A 25,499-nucleotide genomic window follows, 5' to 3' on the forward strand; every position below is an offset into this window, starting at 1 on the left:
TCTTAGGGAACTATCGGAAGAAGAGAGCTAAAAACATATTGCGCAGTTCATTTATACATTGAAATGACGTAGGTAGATTCTGGTAGTCCTGGCTTCTGGTAGGTTGCTTGTAGGTGATAGACAGTCCTCTCCAGCCTGGTGTCAGTATCCCATTGGTTCTCGACAGAGTTCTTTGTCTTTGGAGCCCCTCCCGAAGGCTTTTGAGTGTGTGCGTGTATTTATGGGTTTTCAGTGTGTATATTATCTTAGTCAGCCACCCGTGTGGGGGTTTCCAGTGTAGTTAGTATATAGAGAAACAGAGAGAGAGGGAAGGTATAACACAGAGTACAAGCCATGATTGCATAGTTAAGCCCAGGCAGACAACAGTCAGTGAATGCGTTATTACATGTTTTAATATGTTATTACAATATCACCCGGGAGTCCTTTTTTTAAATTACTTGCCGGTGGAGCTGGGCTTTCAAATGTGGCTTTGACTCAATGAAGATGCTTTTCCAACCATCTACCCGGACGGCGAGACTGTAAGTAAAAGAGAACTTCTCAGCTAGCTAGTTATCTGATCAAATGTAAATTATAACTGTGCCCCTTCTACAATTGTTAGCTACATCATTACATGAAATGCTTATGCAATAAACTAGCTAGCTAACGACGTTAGCTTAGCTGTGATAAATGTATGATATCAAAACATCCGAATGAAGTGAGTTCAGTTCAGCTAGCAAGCTACCAAACTATTTGGTTTAGGACAAAACGTATCCAAAACTTTCTAGGTTACAATGTACATATATTTACAGGTTTCTAGCAGAAGAGAGATTGCTCCCAGGCAGACCCGCCACAGGCTTGTAATTTCTCTGCGCAAGCATCCCACAAAGGAGGAGCAAGGTCGAGTTTATGACGCTCAAGTAGAAACAACACGAATAATTAGCTAGTTGGCTTGGCTATTCCCTTTGCCTCTCCCCACCTATTCAGATGTAATGTTACCTCATGTTACTGTTGTTACTGACATAGTTGACATTCAGATGACTTCAAATACAGGCATACTGTGTAAATCCGCAGCTCAATTGAAAAACATCTCTAAGAAACAATATCAATACAAATTGCTATCTGAGGTAGGGTTCAGTGGAGCTGTGGAGAGTGTGAGAGGGACAGGCTGCACTCAAGTGGGAAAGGGGTTTGGGGGCAGACAGTTTGACTGGACTTGCCAATGGGAATGAGATAATGATTTATGTAGCCACTAGATTATCAAACGTGTCATTTTGCCTGTTTATCACCACAAAGAGTTGCATGTGGATGGTAAAGCCATGAATAGGAGTATCACAGAGACACCAAAACATCAGTTGTCTTTCTGTATAATTTACAGCCACCCAGTTCCAGCCAAAACACAAGAGCGTGTCTTCAAATACAGCAACACTGGTGTGCATTCCTGAAATCTCAGCTCCTTGCAGTCCTCAGCTCCTTGGACTTTTCCAACGATGACTCCAGTTGTCACCCTGATGATGACACAAACACCATCTGCGATGCCAAACTGTAAGATGACACTGTAGTGAGCTTGTAATGTGATTTTATGACTACGTGTGTTGTAGACTAATGTAGACAGTGAAAAAAGTGTACCTCGTACTGGCAATTACAGAGTCCTTAACACACCTGTTCACATGTTGAGGAATTGCATCATCAATCACAATACCCAATAATGTCAAAGTGACATCAGGTTTTTAGAACATTTTGCACATTTATTAAAAATTAAAAACAGAAATATCTTATTTAGACCCTTTATGAGACTCGAAATTGAGCTCAGGTGCATCCTGTTTCCATTGGTCATCCTTGAGATGTTTCTACGACTTGATTGGTATCCACCTGTGGTAAATGCAATTGATTGGACATGATTTGGAAAGGCACACTCCTGTCTATATAAGGTCCCACAGTGACAGTGCATGTCAGAGCAAAAACCAAGCAATGAGGTTGAAGGAATTGTCCATAGAACTCCGAGACAGGATTGTGTTGAGGCACAGACAACAAACCTGCCAAGAGAGTGCCGCCCACCAAAGATACCAAAAAATATCTGCAGCATTGAAGGTCCCCAAGAACACAGTGGCCTCCATCGTTCTTAAATGGAAGAAGTTTGGAACCACCAAGACTCTTCCTAGAGCTAGCCGCCCGACCAAACTAAGCAATATGGGGAGAAGGGCCTTGGTCAGGGAGGTGACCAAGAACCCGGTGGTCACTCTGACAGAGCTCCAGAGTTCCTCTGTGGAGATGGGAGAGCCTTCCAGAAGGACAACCATCTCTGTAGCACTCCACCAATCAGGCCTTTATGGTAGAGTGGCCAGACGGAAGCCAATCCTCAGTAAAAGGCATATGGCAGCCTGCTTGGAGTTTACCAAAAGGCACCTAAAGGACTCTCAGACCATGAGAAACAAGATTCTCTGCTCTGATGAAACCAAGATTGAACTCTTTGGCCTGAATGCCAAGTGTCACATCTGGAGGAAAACTGGCACCATCCCTACAGTGAAACATGGTGGTGGCAGCATCATGCTGTGGGGATGTTTTTCAGTGGCAGGGACTGGGAGACTAGTCAATCAAGGGAAAGATGAACAGAGCAAAGTACAGAGAGATCCTTGATGAAAACCTTCTCCAGAGCGCTCAGGACCTCTGGGGAGAAGGTTCACCTTCCAACAGGACAACGACCCTCAGCACACAGCCAAGACAACGCAGGAGTGGCTTCGGGACAAGTCTCTGAATGTCCTTGAGTGGCCCAGCCAGAGCCCGGACTTGAACTCGATCGAACATCACTGGAGAGACCTGAAAATAGCTGTGCAGCGACACTCCCCGTCCAATCTGACATACCTTGAGAGGATCTGTAGAGAAGAATGGGAGAATGCTCTTGGGAAGGAGAGAAACTGTGATGTGGTGAGGTGCTGGGGGAGGTCCATAATCAACCACCTGTACTGGTTAGGAAATTGTGACAAAGTGGACATCGGTAGCTAACCATGTTCAGGAGAGCCTGGTGGCTCAGTTGGCAGAGCATGGCACTTGCAACTGAAAGTCGCTCTGAATAAGAGCGTCTGCTAAATGACTGAAATGTACAGTGGCTTGCGAAAGTATTCAACCCCCTTGGCTTTTTTCCTATTTTGTAGCCTTGCAACCTGGAATTAAAATAGATTTTGGGGGGGTTTGTATCATTTGATGTACACAACATGCCTACCACTTTGAAGATACAAAATATTTTTAATTGTGAAACAAACACGACAACTTGAGCGTGCATAACTATTCACCCCCTCAAAGTCAATACTTTGTAGAGCCACCTTTTGCAGCAATTACAGCTGCAAGTCTCTTGGGGTATGTCTCTATAAGCTTGGCACATCTAGCCACTGGGGTTTTTACCCATTCTTCAAGGAAAAACTGCTTCAGCTTCTTCAAGTTGGATGGGTTCCGCTGGTGTACAGCAATCTTTGTCATACAACAGATTCTCAATTGGATTGAGGTCTGGGCTTTGACTAGGCCATTCCAAGACATTTAAATGTTTCCCCTTAAACCACTAGAGTGTTGCTTTAGCAGTATACTGAAGGTCATTGTCCTGCTGGAAGGTGAACCTCCGTCTCAAATCTCTAGAAGAATAAAGTAGGTTTCCCTCAAGAATTTCCCTGTATTTAGCGCATCCATCAGTCCTTCAATTTGAACCAGTTTTCCAGTCCCTGCTGATGAAAAACACTCCCACAGCATAATGCTTCCACCACCATGCTTCACTGTGGGGATGATGTCTCGGGGCGATGAGAGGTGTTGGATTTGCGCCAGACATTTTCCATGATGGCCAAAAATCAATTTTAGTCTCATCTGACCAGAGTACTTTCTTCCATATATTTGGGGAGTCTCCCACATGCCTTTTGGCGAACACCAAATGTGTTTGCTTATTTTGTCTTTAAGCAATGGCTTTTTTTCTGGCCACTCTTCTGTAAAGCCCAGCTCTGCGGAGTGTACGGCTTATTGTATTTTTTTTATACCTTTATTTAACTAGGCAAGTCAGTTAAGAATAAATTCTTATTTTCAATGACGGCCTAGGAACAGTGGGTTAACTGCCTGTTCAGGGGCAGAACGACAGACTTGCCAGCTCGGGAGTTTTGAACTTGCAACCTTCCGGTTGCTAGTCCAACACTCTAACCACTAGGCTACCCTGCCGCCCCCCTGCAGTCCTATGGACATACTCCAATCTCCGCTGTGGATCTTTGCAGCTCCTTCAGGGTTATCTTTGGTCTCTTTGTTCCCTCTCTGATTAATACCCTCCTTGCCTGGTCCGTGAGTTTTGGTGGGCGGCACTCTCTTGGCAGGTTTGTTGTTTAATAATGGTTTTAACCCAACCCTGATCTGTACTTCTCCACAACTTTGTCCCTGACCTGTTTGGAGAGCTCCTTGGTCTTCATGGTGCCGCTTGCTTGGTGGTGCCCCTGTCTTAGTGGTGTTGCAGACTCTGTGGCCTTTCAGAACAGGTGTATACAGTTGAAGTTGGAAGTTTACATACACTTAGGTTAGAGTCATTAAAACTCATTTTTCAACCACTCTACAAATTTCTTGTTAAAAAACTATAGTTTTGGCAAGTCGGTTAGGACATCTACTGTGTGCATGACACAAGTAATTTTTCCAACAATTGTTTACAGATAGATTATTTCACTTATAATTCACTGTATCACAATTCCAGTGAGTCAGAAGTTTGCATACACTAAGTTGACTGTGCCTTTAAACAGCTTGGAAAATTCCAGAAAATTATGTCATGGCTTAAGAAGCTTCTGATAGGCTAATTGTAGTCAATTGGAGGTGTACCTGTGGATGTATTTCAAGGCCTACCTTCAAACTCAGTGCCTCTTTGGAAAATCCAAAGAAATCAGCGAAGACCTCAGAAAAAAAATTGTAGACCTTCAAGTCTGGTTAATCCTTGGGAGCAATTTCCAAACGCCTGAAGGTACCACATTCATCTGTACAAACAATAGTACGCAAGTATGAACACCATGGGACCATGCAGCCGTCATACCGCTCAGAACGGAGACACGTTCTGTCTCCTAGAGATTAATGTACTTTGGTGTGAAAAGTGCAAATCAATACCAGAACAACTGCAAAGGACCTTGTGAAGATGCTGGAGGAAACAGGTACAAAAGTATCTATATCCACAGTAAAACGAGTCCTATGTCGACATAACCTGAAAGGCCGCTTGGCAAGGAAGAAGCCACTGCTCCAAAACCGCCATAAAAAAGCCACACTACGGTTTGCAACTGCACATGGGGACAAAGATTGTACTTTTTGGAGAAAATGTATCACAGGCCTCAATATGGCAATTTATCACATGGAATTGCCTTCATTGCTCAGAACAAGAATAGACTGACGAGTTTCAGAAGAAAGGCTTTGTTTCTGGCCATTTTGAGCATGTAATCGAACCTGCAAATGCTGATGCTCCAGATACTCAACTAGTCTAAAGTTTTATTGCTTCTTTAATCAGAACAACAGTTTTCAGCTGCGATAACATAATTGCAAAAGTGTTTTCTAATGATCAATTAGCCTTTTAAAATGATAAACTTAGCTAACACAACGTGCCATTAGAACACAAGACGGTGGTTGATGGTTGCTGATAATGGGCCTCTGTACGCCTATGTAGATATTCCATTAAAAATCAGGCGTTTCCAGCTACAATAGTCATTTACAACATTAACAATGTCTACACTGTATTTCTGATCAATTTGATGTTATTTTAATGGACAAAAACAAAAACAAGGACATTTTTAGGTGACCCCAAACTTTTGAACGGTAGTGTGTCTTCAAATTCTATCACTAGGTAATGTTGATGTTTGATTTGGAGCTATGATGGAGACTGATCACTATTCAACTGTAATATACCTCTGTATTTCATGTCTGCGCTCAGAGTGCTGTCTACACACTCATTCAAGTATAGTGAAGGTAAGTCACGGAATCCTACCACTAAGATTTGTTGATGTTGGATTTGGAGCCATAACATAATGGGCTGAGTCATATCAACACATCATTTCTGCCATAAATCTTCTACTGACATGACATCATGATTTGCACAAAAGTGAAATTACATAGATCTCAAGTTTAGGATTCCACCTACAATAACTTTAATGAACTAACTCTACATTTGTGCCATTTGTTTTACAGGACTGCTGTGCTGCATGAGACCAGATGGACAGAGGCTGAGGCAGTGGTTGTAATTGCAATAAATACAGTTTTTAAAATATTTATATCCTTCAAATAAAGTAAAGATGTTTACACAATTTGACTCACTAAATCATTCTAATGGGGTTAGTTTTAAGCCAGTGTAGGTGGGATCGGGGAGCTGGTCTGCACACGCTGGGATTACCAAGTGGACATTTGTTCTTAGGTACCCACAACACTAATGCACAACAACTTTCTGCCAACGATTTGCCTACCTTTCAGAACCTGTTATCAATTGCAAACTAAGGGCTCGATTCAATCAGATCCGCTTTAGCCAACATCTGCAGTTGTTTTGACGGTGTCAGGGTGGAACTGCATTAGAGCTGTCAAATCCTCAAGTGGCTCCCGGCATAAACCTAAAGTGGACATTGTCATTGGCTGCACCGTGTCGCATTAACAGAATCCCATGCAGCCTTGTGTACAAGTTCGAACACTGGAATATAAAATGTGCTCTACACCTCGATTAGGATAAGAGATCCTAATTTCCTTTAATGATTTTTCAATTTGAGCGTAATTATTTCTATATAGCCTACACTTTCTCATTCTGAACTTCTGACTGGAGTAGGGCGTGTGTGGCTTCGTGAAAATGATCACAAGAGCAGCTGCTCACCGATTTGACCAATGCAGTTCCACCTCTGACACCAACAAAGCATCGGCCAAAACATATATGAGTGTCTGCTATCACTGGTTAATGCTTGATCTGATTGAAGACTTTGAAATGGAATAAAAAGTTATTCCAATCTACAGAAAGCCTACAGGTGTGTTCTAGTCCACTATTATTTTGCTCAGGGTTAGATTTCCCGATTGACTGGGGGTTAATTTATATATCAGTTATTATAGGGATGTCCAGTCTCCCTATAATTAGAAGCCTTCCTATGCTCTAACATAGCATACTTTGCATTTACCTACCCACTTATTTCAGCATCCATGTCCCCATGTTCTTGCCTGTAAGCATTGCATACAGCCGGGCATATGGGTTGAGGCATATAGGGCAAAACCTGGGTGTAGCATGCCACCAACACGTTTTTGCACTTTGCCATCACCTGTACAGTGCATACATACACCACAGATATCCTATTAAATTACTCATTCCTAATCCTATGGCATACACTTTTGCTCAAAGATTATTATAAACCCTTTACCCTTTCATCTGTTATGTGATGGTAGCTATATCATTGGAAATAGGTTTCTTGTGTGAACAACAAAGGGCTCATAACAACCAGTCATTTTCCCTTGCATGATTGATGACTATGTACTGAGAATGAAATGCAATCTGTCACTCGGAGGTATCTGGATGTACCAGTACCGCCACAGAGATTCTAAAGCTAGAGGTGCTTACACTTGTGAAACAGACCAAGCAGACGAGGCCGGGGTTTTCAGTTTGAGAAGTCAATGAGAGAAGTGAAAAATTCTTCCTTGGTTGTTAATTTTCTTGAAATCTAAAAGTACAACCTAGAGTTGAGCCAATGTCTAAAATAGTTGAACATGTTATTACTCCAACCTTGTGACAGTGACAAAAGCTACTTTATATTGAAGGAGTGCCTTTAATTTGATGGTCTGCACATTCGCAGTTCGGTGCGAGATGAATGTTAGACCCGAAGGCATGTTTCTGTGTTGTAGCTTATCTAGCCAACATTGCCTGACAACGCCTACAAGCGTGATCAGCGATTTCTATTGGAGAAGCAGTTTCTGCCTATCTTCATACTGTGCTGTCTTTGGTACCACTGTATCACAGATAGAACAAGGAGCATATTTGGCTGTATGCTAGCTGGTGAATAAACCACCAGACTTCGGCAAGTAAAGTTACGTGTGTTTATCTTTATGCACATCTACAGCCATCAAAAGCTCAAATCTACCAGCTAATACTTCTTGCTTCTGTCACAAGAAAAATATACTGAACAAAAATATAAACGCAACATGTAAAGTGTTGGTCCCATGTTTCATGAGCTGAAATAAAATATCCCAGAAATGTTCCATAAGCACAAAAAGCTTATTCCTCTCAAATGTTGTGTTGGGGACAATTAAGGCCACACTAAAATATGAAGATTTGTCACACAACACAATGCCACAGAAGTGTCACAAGTCTGAGTGAGCGGGCAATTGGCATGCTGACTGCAGGAATGTCCAAGCTGCCTCCAACGTCATTTTAGACATTTTGGCAGGAAGTGCAACCGGACTCACAACCGCAGACCACGTGTAACCACGCCAGCTCAGGACCTCCACATCCGGGTTCTTCACCTGTGGGATCGTCTGAGACCAGCTACCGGACAGCTGATAAAACTATGGGTTTGCACAACTGAAGAGTTTCTGCACAAACGGTTAGAAACCGTCTCAGGGAAGCTCATCTGCGTGCTTGTCGTCCTCCCCAGGGACTTGACCTGACTGCAGTTACGCATTGTTAACCAACTTCAGTGGGCAAAAACGTTCTATTTGGTGTAGGTCGTTTAAGTTTACATTGAAAGCGTTTTTCCATTCCGAAAATGTGTCTGTATACAGTGCATTCGGAAAGTTTTCAGACCCCTTGACTTTTTCCACATTTTGTTACATTACAGCTTTATTCTAAAATGTATATAAAAAAAATCCTCATCAATCTACCCACAATACCCCATAATGACAAAGCAAAAACAGTTTTTTTAGAAATGTTGGCACATTTATGAAAAATAAAAAACTTAAATATCTCTGTACTTTGGCAGCGATTATGGCCTCAAGTCTTCTTGGGTATGTCGCTACAAGCTTGGCAGACCTGTATGTGGGAAGTTTCTCCCATTCTCTGCAGATCCTCTTAAGCTCTGTCAGGTTGGATGGGGAGCTTCGCTGCACACCTATTTTCAGGTCTCTCCAAAGATGTTAGATCGGGTTCAAGTCCGGGCTCTGGCAAGGCCACTGAAAGACATTCAGAGACTTGTCCCGAAGCCACAGGACAACAACCCTAAGCACACAACCAAGACAAGGCTTAGGGTCGTCCTGTTGGAAGGTGAACCTTCTCCTCAGTCTCAGGTCCTAAGCACTCTGTAGCAGGTTTTCATCAAGAATCTCTCTGTACTTTGCTCCTTTCATCTTTCCCTTGATCCTGACTAGTCTCCCAGTCCCTGCCACTGAAAATAATCCCCACAGCATGATGCTGCCACCACCATGCTTCACCGTAGGGATGGTGCCATGTTTTCTCCAGACGTGATGCTTGGCATTCAGGCCAAAGAGTTTAATCTTGGTTTCATCAGATCAGAGAATCTTGTTTCTCATGGTCTGAGAGTCTTTAGGGGCCTTTTGGCAAACTCCAAGCGGGCTGTCATGTGCCTTTACTGAGGAGTTGCTTCTGTCTAGCCACTCTTAACCTGATTGGTGGAGCGCTGCAGAGATGTTTGTCCTTCTGGAAGATTATCCCATCTCCACAGAGGAACTCTAGAGCTCTGTCAGAGTGACCATCGGGTTCTTGGTTACCTCCCTGACCAAGGCCCTTCTCCCCCGATTGCTCAGTTTGGCCTGGCGGCCAGCTCTAGGAAGAATCTTGGTCATTCCAAACTTCTTCCATTTAAGAATGATGGAGGTCACTGTGTTCATGGGGTCCTTCAATGCTGCAGTCATTTTTCACTACCCTTCCCCATATCTCTGTCTCGACACAATCCTGTCTCGGAGCTCTACGGACAATTCCTTCGACCTCATGTCTTGGTTTTTGCTCTGACATTCACTGTTAACTGTTAGAACTTATATAGACAGGTGTGTGCCTTTCCAAATCTTGTCCAATCAATTGAATTTACCACTGTTGGACTCCAATCAAGCTGCAGAAACATCAAGGATGGTCAATGGAAACAGGATGCACCTGATCTCAATTATTCTCATAGCAAAGGTTCTGAATACTTATGTAAATAAGGTATTTATGCGTTTTATTTGTAATACATTTGCTAACATTTCTAAAAACCCAAGGAGTAGGGTGGATCCGAGCGTTCTGACCTAAAAACAGCAGTCAAGCTGTTGGCTAACATTGGCTAGTTTGCTAGGCCGTAATCGCTGCCAAAGGTGCTTCAACAAAGTACTGAGAAAAGGGTCTCAATACTTATGTAAATGTGATATTTCAGTTTTGTATTGAGATTTTGGATTGAGATGCTCTGTGACATGGATTTGTTTCGACCGTTGTTTTGATTGAAACATGGTATGTCTATGCTGCTGTCTGTCTGACTGTTATGACTGAGACACTATGGTCTGTGTTGCTGAGTTTTAACTAACACATTATATGTTTCTGTGTCTGTGGTGCAGGCGGAGTGGCGAGTGGAGGTGAAGCAGCACTTTGAAAAGATCAAGTCTGAGGGGACCTGTATACACAGATTGGATGAGGATATGATCATACGACGCAAAGAGGAGCTCAGGTGCAGGGAGAGTATTATGGACGGATGAATGAATATTTGAGTGAGTGAGTGAGTGAGTGAGTGAGAAAGCGAGGGAATGAACATACAGGAATAATGCTACAAAAGTTACATACAGTGGGGAGAACAAGTATTTGTTTCCCCACTTACAAAGCATGTAGAGGTCTGTAATTTTTATCATAGGTACACTTCAACTGTGAGAGACGGAATCTAAAACACAAATCCAGAAAATCACATTGTATGATTTTTAAGTAATTAATTTGCATTTTATTGCATGACAAGACAATATACATCACGGTGCAGTCGTCCTGTCCCCTTGTATCAAATATATATCAAATATCAAATATACTTATGTATTTGATACATCAGAAAAGCAGAACTTAATATTTGGTCCAGAAACCTTTGTTTGCAATAACAAAGATCATACGTTTCCTGTAGTTCTTGACCAGGTTTACACACACTGCAGCAGGGATTTTGGCCCACTCCTCCATACAGACCTTCTCCAGATCCTTCAGGTTTCGAGGCTGTCGCTGGGCAATACGGACTTTCAGCTCCCTCCAAAGATTTTCTATTGGGTTCAGGTCTGGAGACTGGCTAGGCCACTCCAGGACCTTGAGATGCTTCTTACGGAGCCACTCCTTAGTTGCTCTGGCTGTGTGTTTCGGGTCGTTGTCATGCTGGAAGACCCAGAAACGACCCATCTTCAATGCTCTTACTGAGGGAAGGAGGTTGTTGGCCAAGATCTCGCAATACATGGCCCCATCCATCCTCCCCTCAATACGGTGCAGTCGTTCTGTCCCCTTTGCAGAAAAGCATCCCCAAAGAATGATGTTTCCACCTCCCTGCTTCACAGTTGGGATGGTGTTCTTGGGGTTGTACCCATCCTTCTTCTTCCTCCAAACACGGCGAGTGGAGTTTAGACCAAAAAGCTCTATTTTTGTCTCATCAGACCCCATGACCTTCTCCCATTCCTCCTCTGGATCATCCAGATGGTCATTGGCAAACTTCAGACGGGCCTGGACATGTGCTGGCTTGAGCAGGGGGACCTTGCGTGCGCTGCAGGATTTTAATCCATGACGGCATAGTGTGTTACTAATGGTTTTCTTTGAGACTGTGGTCCCAGCTCTCTTCAGGTCATTGACCAGGTCCTGCCGTGTAGTTCTGGGCTGATCCCTCACCTTTCTCATCATCATTGATGCCCCACGAGGTGAGATCTTGCATGGAGCCACAGACCGAGGGTGATTGACCGTCATCTTGAACTTCTTCCATTTTCGAATAATTGCGCCAACAGTTGTTGCCTTCTCACCAACCTGCTTGCCTATTGTCCTGTAGCCCATCCCAGCCTTGTGCAGGTCTACAATTTTACCCCTGATCTTCTTACACAGCTCTCTGATTGAGTGAGTGTGTGGACAGGTGTCTTTTATACAGGTAACTAGTTCAAACAGGTGCAGTTAATACAGGTAATGAGTGGAGAACAGGAGGGATTCTTAAAGAAAAACTAACAGGTCTGTGAGAGCCGTAATTCTTACTGGTTGGTAGGTGATCAAATACTTATGTCATGCAATAAAATGCTAATTAATTTCTTACATACAATGTGATTTTCTTGATTTTTGTTTTAAATTCCGTCTCTCACAGTTAAATTTATTTTACCTTTATTTAACTAGGCAAGTCAGTTAAGAACAAATTATTTTCAATGAAGGCCTAGGAACTAGGAATAAAAAAGTATGTGAACCCTTTGGAATTACCTGGATTCCTGCATAGATTGGTCATGAAATTGGATTTGATCTTCATCTAAGTCACAACAATAGACAAACACAGTGTGCTTAAACTAATAACACACAAATTATTGTATTTTTCTTGTTTATATTGAACACATAATTTAAACATTCACAGTGTAGGTTGGAAAAAGTATGTGAACCCCTAGGCTAATGACTTCTCCAAAAGCTAATTGGAGTCAGGAGTCAGCTAACCTGGAGTCCAATCAATGAGACGAGATTAGAGATGTTGGTTAGAGCTTCCCTGCCCTATCAAAAACACTCACAAAATTTGAGTTTGCTATTCACAGGAAGAATTGCTCGATTTGAACCATGCCTCAAAGATTTCAGAAGACCTAAGATTAAGAATTGTTGACTTCCATGAAGCTGGAAAGGGTTACAAAATAATCTCTAAAAGCCTTGATGTTCATCAGTCAACTGTAAAACAAATTGTCTATAAATGGAGAAAGTTCAGCACTGTTGCTACTCTCTCTAGGAGTGGCCATCCTGCAAAGATGACTGCAAGAGCACAATGCTGAATGCTCAATGAGGTTAAGAAGAATCCTAGAGTGTTAGCTTAAGACTTACAGAAATATCTGGAACATGCTAACACCTCTATTGACAAGTCTACTATATGTAAAACACTAAACAAGAATAATGTTCATCGTAGGACACCATAGAAGAAGCCACTGCTGTCCAAAAAAAAACATTGCTGCATGTCTGAATTTCGCAAAAGAGCACCTGGATGTCCCACAGCACTACTTGCAAAATATTCTGTGGACAGATGAAACTAAAGTTGAGCTGTTTGGAAGGAACACACAACAATATGTGTGGAGAAAAAAAAGACACAACACACCAACATCAAAACCTCATCTCAACTGTACAATATGGTGGAGGGAGCATCATGGTTTAGGGCTGCTTTGCTGCCTCAGGGCCTGGACAGATTTCCCAAGTTTATCAAGACATTTTGCAGGAGAATGTAAGGCTATCTGTCCGCCAATTGAAGCTCAATAGGACAGGACAATGACCCAAAACTAAATGAACAACAGAATGGCTTTAACAGAAGAAAATACGCCTTCTGGCGTGGCCCAGTCCTGATCTCAACCCGATTGAGATGCTGTTGCATGACCTCAAGAGAGCAGTTCACACCAGACATCCAAAGAATATTGCTGAAATTAAACAGTTTGCAAAGACGAATGGTCCAAAATTCCTCCTGACAGTTGTGCAGGTCTGATCTGCAACTACAGAAAACAAATGGATGAGGTTATTGCTGCCAAAGGAGAGTCAACCAGTTATTAAATCCAAGGGTTCACTTACTTTTTCCACCCTGCACTGTGAATGTTTACACAACGTGTTCAAGAAAGACATTCAAACAAAACATGTAATTGTTTGTGTGTTATTAGTTTAAACAGACAGTGTTTATCTATTGTTATGACTTAGATGAAGATCAGATCAAATTGTATGACCAATCCAGGTAATTCCAAAGGGTTCACATACTTTTTCTTGCCACTATACATACTATGCAGTGCCTTCGGAAAGTTTTCAGACCCTGTGACTTTTTCCACATTTTGTTAAATAAAAATAAATCCTCAGCAATCTGCACACCATACCCCACTAAATGCAAAGTGAAAACAGTTTTTTCGAAATGTTTTGAAATGTATTAAAAATAAAAAACTGAAATACCTTATTTACGAGACTCAAAATTGAGCTCAGGTGCATCCTGTTTCCACTGATCGTCTTCGAGATATTTTTAGAACTTGATTGGAGTCAACCTGTGGTAAATTCAATTGATTGGACATGATTTGGAAAGGCACACACCTGTCTATATAAGGTCTCACAGTTGACAGTGCATGTCAGAGCAAATAACAAACCATGAGGTCGAAGGAATTGTCTGTAGAGCTCCGAGACAGGATTGTGTCGATGCACCGATCTGGGGAAGGGTACCTAAAAATGTCTGCAGCATTGAAGGACCCCAAGAACACAGTGGCCTCCAACATTCTTAAATGGAAGACGTTTGGAAACACCAAGATTCTTCCTAGAGCTGGCTGCCCGGCCAAACTGAGCAATTCGGGAGAAGGGCCTTGGTCAGGGAGGTGACCAAGAACCCGACGGTCACTCTGACAGAGCTTCAGAGTTCCTCTGTGGAGAACCTTCCAATCGGGCCTTTAGGTAGAGTGGCCAGACGGAAGCCACTCCTCAGTAACAGGCACATGACTGCCCACTTAGAGTTTGCCAAAAGGCACCTAAAGACACTCAGACCATGAGAACCAAGATTGAACTATTTGGCCTGAATGCCAAGAGTCACGTATGGAGGAAACCTGCCACCATTCCTATGGTGAATTATGGTGGTGGCAGTATCATCCTGTGGGGATATTTTTCAGTGGCAGGGACTGGGAGACTAATCAGGATCTTGGGAGAGATGAACGGAGCAAAGTACAGATAGATCCTTGATGTAAACCTGCTCCAAAGTGCTCAGAGCTCTGGGGCAAAGGTTCACCTTCCAACAGGACAACGACCCTAAGCACACAGCCAAGACAACACAGGAGTGGCTTCAGGACAAGTCTCTGAATGTCTTTAAGTGGCCCAGCCAGACCCCAGACTTGAACCCAAGTGAACATCTCTGAAGAAACCAGAAAATAGCTGTGCATCGACTCCCCCCTCCCATCCATCCTGACAGAGCTTGAGAGGATCTGCAGAAAAGAATGGGAGAAACTCCCCAAATACAGGTGTGCCAAGCTTGTAGCGTCACAACCAAGAAGACTTGAGGCTGTAATAGATGCCAAGGGTACTTCAACAAAGTACTGTGTAAAGGGTCTGAATACTTATGTAAATGTTATATTTCAGTTTTGTTTTTATAAATTAGCAAACATTTCCAAAAATCTGTTTTTGCTTTTTCATAATGGAGTATTGTGTGTAGATTGAGCAGAAAAAATATAATGTAATCCATTTTAGAATAAGTCTGTACCGTAACAAAATGTGGACAAGTCAAGGGTTCTGAATACTTTCCGAATACACTGTACATATATAGCTACATACATACATGTATACATACAGTTGAAGTAGGATGTTTAAAACTTGTTTTTCAACCACTCCACAAATTTCTTGTTTTGACAAACTATAGATTTGGCAAGTCGGTTAGGACATCTACTTTGTGCAAAACACAAGTCATTTTTCCAACAATGGTTTACAGACAGATTATTTAACTTATAATTCACTGTATCACAATTCCAGTGGGTCAGAAGTTTACATACGCCAAGTTGACTGTGCTTTTAAACAGCTTGGAAAATTCCCGAAAATTATGTCATGGCTTTAGAAGCTTCTGATAGGCTAATTGACATCATTTGAGTCAATTGGAGGTGTACCTGTGGATGTATTTCAAGGCCTACCTTCACACTCAGTGCCTCTTTGCTTGACATCATGGGAAAATCCAAAGAAATCAGCCAAGACCTCAGAAACAAAATTCTAGACATCCACAAGTCTGGTTCATTCTTGGGAGCAATTTCCAAACACCTGAAGGTACCACACTCATCTGTACAAACAATAGTACGCAAGTATAAACACCATGGGACCACGCTGCCGTCATACTGCTCAGGAAGGCGGAAACATCTCTACCTCCTAGAGATGAACATACTTTGGTGCTAAAAGTGGAAATCAATCCCAGAACAACAGCAAAGGACCTTGTGAAGATGCTGGAGGAAACAGGTACAAAAGTATCGATATCCACAGTAAAACGAGTCCTATATCGACATAACCTGAAAGGCCACTCTGCAAAGAAAAAGCCACTGCTTCAAAACCGCCATAAAAAAGCCAGACTATGGTTTGCAAATGCACATGGGGACAAAGATTGTACTTTTTGGAGAAATGTCCTCTGGTCTGATGAAACAAAAATAGAACTGTTTGGTCAATTTGACCATTGTTATGTTTGGAGGAAAAAGGGGGAGGCTTGCAAGCCAACGAACACCATCGCAACCGTGAAGCACGGGGGTGGCAGCATCATGTTGTGGGGGTGCTTTGCTGCAGGAGGGACTGGTGCACTTCACAAAATAGATGGCATCATGAGGATGGAAAGTTGTGTGAATATATTGAAGCAACATCTCAATAGATCAGTCAGGAAGTTAAAGCTTGATTTACAAATGGATCTTCCAAATGGACGATGACCCCAAGCATACATCCAAAGTTGTGGAAAAATAGCTTAAGGACAACAAAGTCAAGGTATTGGAGTGGCCATCACAAAGCCCCGACCTCAATCCTATAGATCATGGGCAGAAATGAAAAAGCGTGTGCGTGCAAGGAGGCCTATAAAACCTGACTCAGTTACACCAGATCTGTCAGGAGGAATGTGTCAAAATTCACCCAACTTATTGTGGGTCAGGGAATTTTTTTACATGGATTAAATGTCAGGAATTGTGAAACTGAGTTTAAATGTATTTGGCTAAGGTGTATGTGAACTTCCGACTTACTGTACGTATCAACATACAGCAAAAGCTGTACTGTGTGTGTTGTTTATGGCTGTCCAATGATGTTGATGTTGCTCCCAATTTTGTTCAATGCGCCTTTGCATACATCAAATTAATGGCTAGCTGTACCCCATGTTTTAACCCCGTCCGTCCCGTTCCATTCTCTCTCTCTCCATCTCAGGCATGCCCTGGACATCCGTGAGCACTACGAGAGGAAACTGGACAGAGCCAACAACCTCTACATGGAGCTCAATGCTGTCATGCTACAGCTGGAACTCAAGGAGAAAGAGCTACTCAAGTAATAATCATATTTATTGTTGCACACCTTACAATCAATATCTACCTGTGTGTACAATATTCATGCTCATCTGCCAAAGACACATACAGGGAGAGGGAATAGCAGACATAATGTAATACATAATACAGACATTTGTGATATGTTTATTGTGGCCAAGTAATGAATTAATGAATGCTGTTGTGTGTGTGTCTCCCAGGAGGGAGCATTCCCTGGATAAGAAGTACCCAGTATGCGTCAAAAACCACAGCTCCAGACAAGAACGCTCATCCAACTCCATGGAGAAACTCATCAAGAAACGCAACATACCTCAGAAACTGGCCTCTCACATCAAGAGGTGAGACTGAGGGGGAAACCATTGAACCATTCACACTCACTAATCCCACACATTCAATCCCTGTCTGTATACATGTGTTTTGAATTAAAAACATGTAACACTTACTAGGCATACAGTTATTATGTATTATTACTGGTCGTAAGCATGTACAGTTTGAGCCCTCACTGTATATTGTTTATTTGGATACAAGGAGAAAGGCTGTAGGTGCATCTATTTCTCTTGACTTGACTTTGACTTTATTTATTCAGTGTACTGAGTGTACTGTAGACTTTACTCACTGTGTGTTCCAGTAGGCCAGACCTGCTGAAGTCAGAGGTGATCCTCCCCAAACTGGACTCCTCCATGACCCAGGTGACCATCCCCTCTTGCCCCCAGAAGGGCTCCATGTCCCCGGGGAGGTCGCGTCGGGCCAAGCCCCGCTACAGGAAGGCAGGGAAGGGCAGCAGTGGAGACCTGGGCTTGGCTAATACTTTGTCACTGACCACCACCACCTCCACACCCAGGTATCTACACTGAGTGCACAAAACATTAAGAACACCTTCCTAATATTGAGTTGCACCCCATCCCCCCCAACCCCCATTTTCCCTCAGAACAGACACAATTTGTTGTAGCATGGACTCTACAAGGTGTCGAAAGAGTTCCACAGGGATGTTGGCCGATGTTGATTCCAATGCTTCCCACAGTTGTGTCTAGTTGGCTGGATGTCATTTGAGTGGTGGACCATTCTTGAAACACACAGGAAACTGTTGAGTGTGAAAAACCCAGTAGCGTTGCAGTTCTTAACACAAACTGGTGGTGCTTCACCCTCTGAATGGCACACATACACAATCCGTCTCAATTGTCTCAAGACTTAAAAATCCTTATTTAACTGGTCTCCTTCCCTTCATCTACACTGATTTGAAGTGGATTTAACAAGTGACATCAATAAGGGATCTTAGCTTTCTCCTGGATTCACCTGGACAGTCTGTCATGGAAAGTTAATATTTTGTACACTCAGTGTACATTGAAAACTATCCTCAAATCGGCCTTCAGTGCTCACAATAAAGATGTACCCCCCCCCCCCCCCCCCAGCAGCAAGCAGCACCTGGACCCCAGCGCAGCCCTGAGAGGTCTCCAACATGACCTGCTGCTGAAGATGTCCTCGTCCAGCCCAGACCTTATCTCCACCGATCTGGAGGCAGAGGGCCGCCGCAAGGGACAGGAGAAGCCCGGCCTGGAGAGAGGGGGCAGCCAGAGCGCCTCTGCTGGCCTGGGAGGAAGAGGTGATGAATAGTTATAATAATGTCCCATAGGGAAATTTGCTGGTAATATACAGGGATACATGGCGTACGTATAGGTTGTATCCCAAATTGCAACCTATTGCCTACGTAAGTGCACTACTTTTGACTAGAGACGTATGGTGGTGCACGATAAGGGAATAGGATGCTATTTGGGATGCATCCATAATATATCACCTACATCACTTCAGTCACAGGACATAAATCACAAGACATGATCAGACAGACATTTGTTAAAAAATACACCATAACACAACATCTACAGTGTATAGTCCTTCTGTGTTTAGGAAATAAGGAAACTGATGCTGGTTGGTATGAATGACTTGCAGGTGGAGGAGGTCGAGGTGGAGTAGGGACAGACGATCAGACAGAGACCCCAATGCGTAGTGACACCCCCAGCGAGGACGCGGCCTCCATCCCGTTCTCCAGTAGCCCAGATTCGCCCTGTGGGAGGGGGGCGACAGCAGGGAGGGGGTCGATGCTGGGAGGCCCAGGGAGAATACCCCAGGATGAGGAGGAGGAGACGGGAATCATAAGGTCACCCAGGTGCTATCTCACACCTGCAGCACTGCTCTACCGGAAACAAGTCACACGCAAACAGGTAGATCTGCCACAGTTGTAAAAAAAAAGATGCTGGGCCAGAAAAAAATATGTTTGTCTGTGGTGCATTTTCTGTAATGTGCTGGTGCTGGTTCTTTTCCTAAAAACATTCTGACCATGTGCCAAATCAATTGAGAGAAATAGCTGTAAGATGAAGCTGATCCCTTTCTAAGTCTCATCATATCTCTTCCATGTCTCCTCCAGAGATGTGGTGTGTCGTCAGAGGAAGAGGAAGGGGAGGTGAACAGGGAGGTGGAGTTACCACGGAGACGGTGAGAATATACATCTTATACATTATAGTGTATTTAGTCAAGATTCTATAGTATATAGTCCAGCAGGAAAACTTCTTGGTGTGATAAAAAGAGCTTGTGTCTGAGTTATTGAGAGCCCCATTATTTAATCTATTTCCTCTCTTCCCCATGCAGTCGGCCAGTGAGCATCAACAAGTGCCAGTCCCTGTCCACCTTCAGCTCTGAGAACCTGTCACCAGTGTCCGTGTCGGACGGAGAGGAGGGCAACACCAGTGACCACTCCCACAGTGGCACGCTCGACGTGGTCAGCACCAACACGGATGAGCGGCTGGACGACAAGAGCGACGACCTTCTGTCCCAGGGGTCGGAGATCTCTGTCGACCCTACCCTTGACCCAGCCGAAGGCCTATCAGAGGAGGCCACCATCCGCCAGGTCAAGACCGAGCTCAATTCAGAGCAGAACTATGAGGTAGTTAGGGACAGGGTTACTCTGGGAACTGTAGAACTATGAGGTGGGATACTGTAACAACTAGAACTATGACAAAGTGTTACCGTGACAACTAGAACTATGGTAAGGTTACCATGAGAACTGTTATGTTTAGTAATAATCGATGAGAAATGATGAGCCGAAATCCTGATCATAATGCATGCTCTGATCATTAAGGCTGCCATCCCTATAACAGAATATAGGTCTACATTTGGATTTGGCTCTTGTGTAGGGACCAGTGGCGGCCGCTGATTGGCTGGGTGTATGGGCGTGGGGGGTGGTCGTGGTTGAAGTTGTCAACAAAGCAGCATGACAGAAATATGCCAAGTTTTCAAACTACCGGTAGTTTATTTGAAAAGATATTCAAAGTGATCTGTGCATTTGAACAACAGCATAAATACGCTTATTTCACTTTTGCATGTCACATGATGCCACTGTTTTGAACAGATTCGATTATACTATTTAGAATGAGCAGCCAGCTCACGAACAAACAAGTGCACCAGGGAGAACGCAACAAGCATGCAGATGCAATAAATAAGTGAAAACACATGATATAACTGGGAATAGCTAATGTCACAAACCTTGATGTGCTAGCCAGTTAACTTTCATTAAGAAATATCTTCATATTTACGAGTAAGTCAGATATTAGAAATTGGCATGGGAGATAACTAGCTAGCTAGCAACCAGCTAGCTACTTATCAAAGATAACTGGCCCGACGCGACCATAACTGGCCCGACGCAAATTTTCAACGCCGATACCGATTATTGGAGGACCAAAAAAAGCAGATACCGATTAATCTGCCGATTTTTATTTATTTGTAATAATGACAATTACAACAATACTGAATGAACACTTTTATTCTAATATAATACATCAATAAAATCAATTTAGCCTCAAATAAATAATGAAACATGTTCAATTTGGTTTAAATAAAGTGTTGGAGAAAAAAGTAAAAGTGGAATATGTGCCATGTAAAAAAGCTAATGTTAAAGTTCCTTGCTTGAGAACATATGAAAGCTGGTCGTTCCTTTTAATATGAGTCTTCAATATTCCCAGGTAAGAAGTTTTAGGTTATAGTTATTATAGGAATTATAGGACAATTTCTCTCTATACCATTTGAATTTCATATACCTTTGACTATTGGATGTTCTTATAGGCACTTTAGTATTGCCAGTGTAACAGTATAGCTTCCATCCCTCTCCTCGCCCCTACCTGGGCTCAAACCAGGAACACATCGAGAACAGCCACCCTCGAAGCATCGTTACCCATCGCTCCACAAAAACCACGGCCCTTGCAGAGCAAGGGGAACAACTACTTCCAGGGCTCAGGGCGAACGATGTCACCGATTGAAACGCTGCTCTATCAAATATCAAATCATAGACTTAATTCTAACATAATAACACACAGAAATACGAGCCTTAGGTCATTAATATGGTCAAATCCGGAAACTATCATTTCGAAAACAAAACGTTTATTATTTCAGTGAAATACGGAACCGTTCCTTATTTTATCTAGCGGATGTCATCCATATGTCTAAATATTCCTGTTACATTGCGCAACCTTCAATGTTATGTCATAATTACGTAAAATTCTGGCAAATTAGCTCGCAACGAGCCAGGCGGCCCAAACTGTTCCATATACTCTGCGTGCAATGAACGCAAGAGAAGTGACACAATTTCCCTAATTTAATATTGCCTGCTAACCTGGACTTTTTAAAACTAAATATGCAGGTTTAAAAATATATACTCCTGTGTATTGATTTTAAGAAAGGCATTGATGTTTATGGTTAGGTACATTCGTGCAACGATTGTGGATTTTTTCCTGCAAATGCGCTTTGTTAAATCATCCCCCGTTTAGCAAAGTTGGCTGTCTTTGTTTGGAACAAATAGTCTTCACACAGTTCGCAACGAGCCAGGCGGCCCAAACTGCTGCATATACCCTGACTCTGTTGCACAGAACGCAAGAGAAGTGACACAATTTCCCTAGTTAAAAGAAATTCATGTTAGCAGGCAATATGAACTAAATATGCAGGTTTAAATATATATACTTGTGTATTGATTTTAAGAAAGGCGTTGATGTTATGGTTAGGTACACATTGGTGCAACGACATTGCTTTTTTCGCGAATGCGCTTGTTAAATCACCCGTTTGGCGAAGTAGGCTATGATTCAATGATACATTAACAGGCACCTCATCGATTATATGCAATGCAGGACAAGCTAGGTAAACTATCGTCAACCATGTGTAGGTAACTAGTGATTCTGTTAAGATTGATTGTTTTTTATAAGATACGTTTAATGCTAGCTAGCACCTTACCTTGGCTCCTTGCTGCACTCACATAACAGGTAGTCAGCCTGCCACGCAGTCTCCACGGAGTGCAATGTAATCGGCCATGATTGTGTCCAAAAATGCTGATTAACGATTGTTATAAAAACTTGAAATCGGCCATTCCAATTAATCGGTCGACCTTTACTCTCCAGAGATGTTCAATCGGGTTCAAGTCTGGGCTCTAGCTGTGATACTCAAGGACGTTCAGAGACTTGTCCCAAAGCTACTCTTGTGTTGTCTTGGCTGTGTGCTTAGCGTCATTTTGCATTTGGAAGGTGAACCTTCGTCCCAGTCTGAGGTCTCTAGGAAGAGTCTTGGTGGTTCCAAACTTCTTCCATTTGGAGGCCACTGTGTTCTTGGGGATCTTCAATGCTGCAGAAATGTCTTGGTACCCTTCCCCAAATCTGTGACTCGACACAATCCTGTCTCTGAGGTCTACGGACAATTCCTTCGACCTCATGGCTTGGTTTTTGCTCTGACATGCACTGTCAACTGTGGGACCTTTTATATAGACAGGTGTGTGCCTTTCCAAATCATGTCCAAGGAATTTAATTTACCACAGGTTGACTCCAATCAAGTTGTAGAAACATCTCAAGGATGATCAATGGAAACAGGATGCACCTGAGCTCAATTTTGAGTCTCATAGCAAAGGGTCTGAATACTTATGTAAATAAGTATAATTTGCTAAGATTTCAAAAAGCCTGTAATCGCTTTGTCATTATGGGGTATTGTGTGTAGATTGATGAGGGAAATATGTATTTAATCAATGGCTAGGAAAACTGTATTAATAACAATGCAGTAATGCCCATTGCCATCCTCTAACTCTGCCTCTCCACCTCACCCCAGGGCCTGTATGATGACTCTGAGTGTGACAGTGCTGAGCTACTCAGGCTGCACAGAGCCCCAGCCCCATAGGCCCCCAAGCACCAACTGGTGAGGAGGCCAGCCCCCCCCCCCCCCCCCCCCCCCCTCAGCCCCAGTCTCCTGGACAGGCCTATGTACAGCCAACCAAACCCCCTTACCTCAACCTCCCTTCTCTCACTTCCCAGTCCCAGCCTTGCAAAAACACTTCAACAAGCCAACTCACCTCACCTACAGGTACCTCTGCAACACCATACTACAGATGTAACTTCTACATGTTATAGTAATTATTTCACTATCCGTTGTTCTTTCACTATCCGTTGTTTCTTTCTTCTATATTTTGTCCAAATATTGTCATACTTTATTATCTATTCTATGTAAAGTCTCCCATTCAGATTATATGTCAACATTGTCAGAGAGGCATCTGCACTTTGTTTACTTGATTGGTACTGATTATTTCATGTCCAAAATATTTTGTTTCCTCACAAGGATTGTGCACTGAGTGTCGTTTAATTTATTTATTGGGTATTAGAGAATCAATGTTTACATTCTTCTTTACATTTTCACATGTATTTATAAATGTTTTTCATCAGGGATTTTCTTGTCCAACTTTTTTTTATACAATCTGTATTTTATTTAATGTAACATCAACTGTATGTAAATATTTGGACCTCTTGGGACAATTTGTCAATTAACAAACATTTGTAAGAGTTGAAATGTGAGACTGGATCATCTAATGGTGCTGACTAATGTTTTACACTAGAGGGCGCTATTGAATTGTACCAGACAACAGAACTCAGGTGCATTCAGGGCACAACATTGTGGATATTTCAGATATAAATAGATTATGTAGAACATACATACCTCTCTGACATGTAGAACAAATGAATCATGTCAGCTCTATGCATGACATTTCTATCTGAACCATTCAATGTTTGCCTACTGAACATGGCCCTGAACAGATATTCTATTGGTCTGATACCGGATGCTGTTGATGATGATGATGATGATGATTACAGGGCATTAATAAGCATAGAAATCTAATAATTATATTTCTATGGCATTAGACAGGTTGAAGAGAACAGAAAAATAATAGATAATGAACAACACCAAGCAATATGTACACTAACTCTGAATCATTCCCCTGACTGCACTGTGGAGTAAACTAAAACTACAGCCCCTTTCTTTCAGGGTCTGACCGCACTTGTTTTTGTTGATTAACCATTGTATTTATTTGGTATTGCAGTCTTTATACTGTATTAAAATGCAATACTATGTACTAGGATACCATTGAGAACAAAAACTCAGGTAAAATCTCAAATGGCACCCTAATCACCACAGCTCTGGGTCAAAAGTAGTGCACTTCATAGGAAATAGTGTGCCATTCGAGACGAAGCCTCAGTCACCGACCATTTGCATTACCATCTACAAGTGTCAAGATCCTAGATCAGATCACTAAAGCATGGTTGTAATATAATATGTATGGGTTGTACTTGTATTTTTGTCCAAATGCAGATGTTAGTCAGAGCATGAGGTTCAGATCAAAGGGACTTAATCACCCATAGAAACAGAATCTATAGAAAAAAGGAAATCTACCACTCACGAGTAGCAGACTAGTTTGTTCTTAAACTAACTAGTTGTCTGGCAACTAGTTACTTTCTTGTCAGCTAAGGTTGTGTCCCGATTTCTAAATCCTTATCAACTAAATGCGCACTTGTTCACTTCCCTTCTTGGATTGAAAAGGAAAGGACTGCTGTAAGAAATATGGTGGAATCACCCTCTCCCAATCCAAATACACTGCTCAAAAAAATTAAGGGAACACTAAAATAACACATCATCTGAATGAATGAAATATTCTTATTAAATACTTTTTTCTTTACATAGTTGAATGTGCCGACAACAAAATCACAAAAATTATAAATGGAAATCAAATGTATCAACCCATGGAGGTCTGGATTTGGAGTCACACTCAAAATTAAAGTGGAAAACCACACTACAGGCTGATCCAACTTTGATGTAATGTCCTTAAAACAAGTCAAAATGAGGCTCAGTAGTGTGTGGCCTCCACGTGCCTGTATGACCTCCCTACAACGCCTGGGCATGCTCCTGATGAGGTGGCGGATGGTCTCCTGAGGGATCTCCTCCCAGACCTGGACTAAAGCATCCGCCAAGCCCTGGACAGTCTGTGGTGCAACGTGGCAAGAGGAAGGCATTGATGCTATGGACTGGCCCGGTGGATGGAGCGAGACATGATGTCCCAGATGTGCTCATAGCATAGCATCAATGCC

At 42.6% G+C, this 25,499-nt stretch overlaps 1 long non-coding RNA gene and 1 pseudogene across 1 annotated transcript; both read left to right on the forward strand.

Moving 5' to 3' along the window:
• Nucleotides 1–25,109, forward strand: part of LOC110527683 — a 65,722-nt pseudogene extending 40,613 nt beyond the window's left edge.
• On the forward strand, nt 66–6,266 carry LOC110527684. Its single transcript, XR_002474151.2, has 5 exons — nt 66–518; nt 789–876; nt 1,355–1,521; nt 5,897–5,931; nt 6,151–6,266. It is a non-coding gene; the product is annotated as an uncharacterized LOC110527684 (long non-coding RNA).
• Nucleotides 25,110–25,499: the final 390 nt, after the last annotated feature.

The sequence above is a fragment of the Oncorhynchus mykiss genome, chromosome 7, assembly GCF_013265735.2.
Source record: "Oncorhynchus mykiss isolate Arlee chromosome 7, USDA_OmykA_1.1, whole genome shotgun sequence".
Lineage (NCBI taxonomy): Eukaryota > Metazoa > Chordata > Actinopteri > Salmoniformes > Salmonidae > Oncorhynchus > Oncorhynchus mykiss.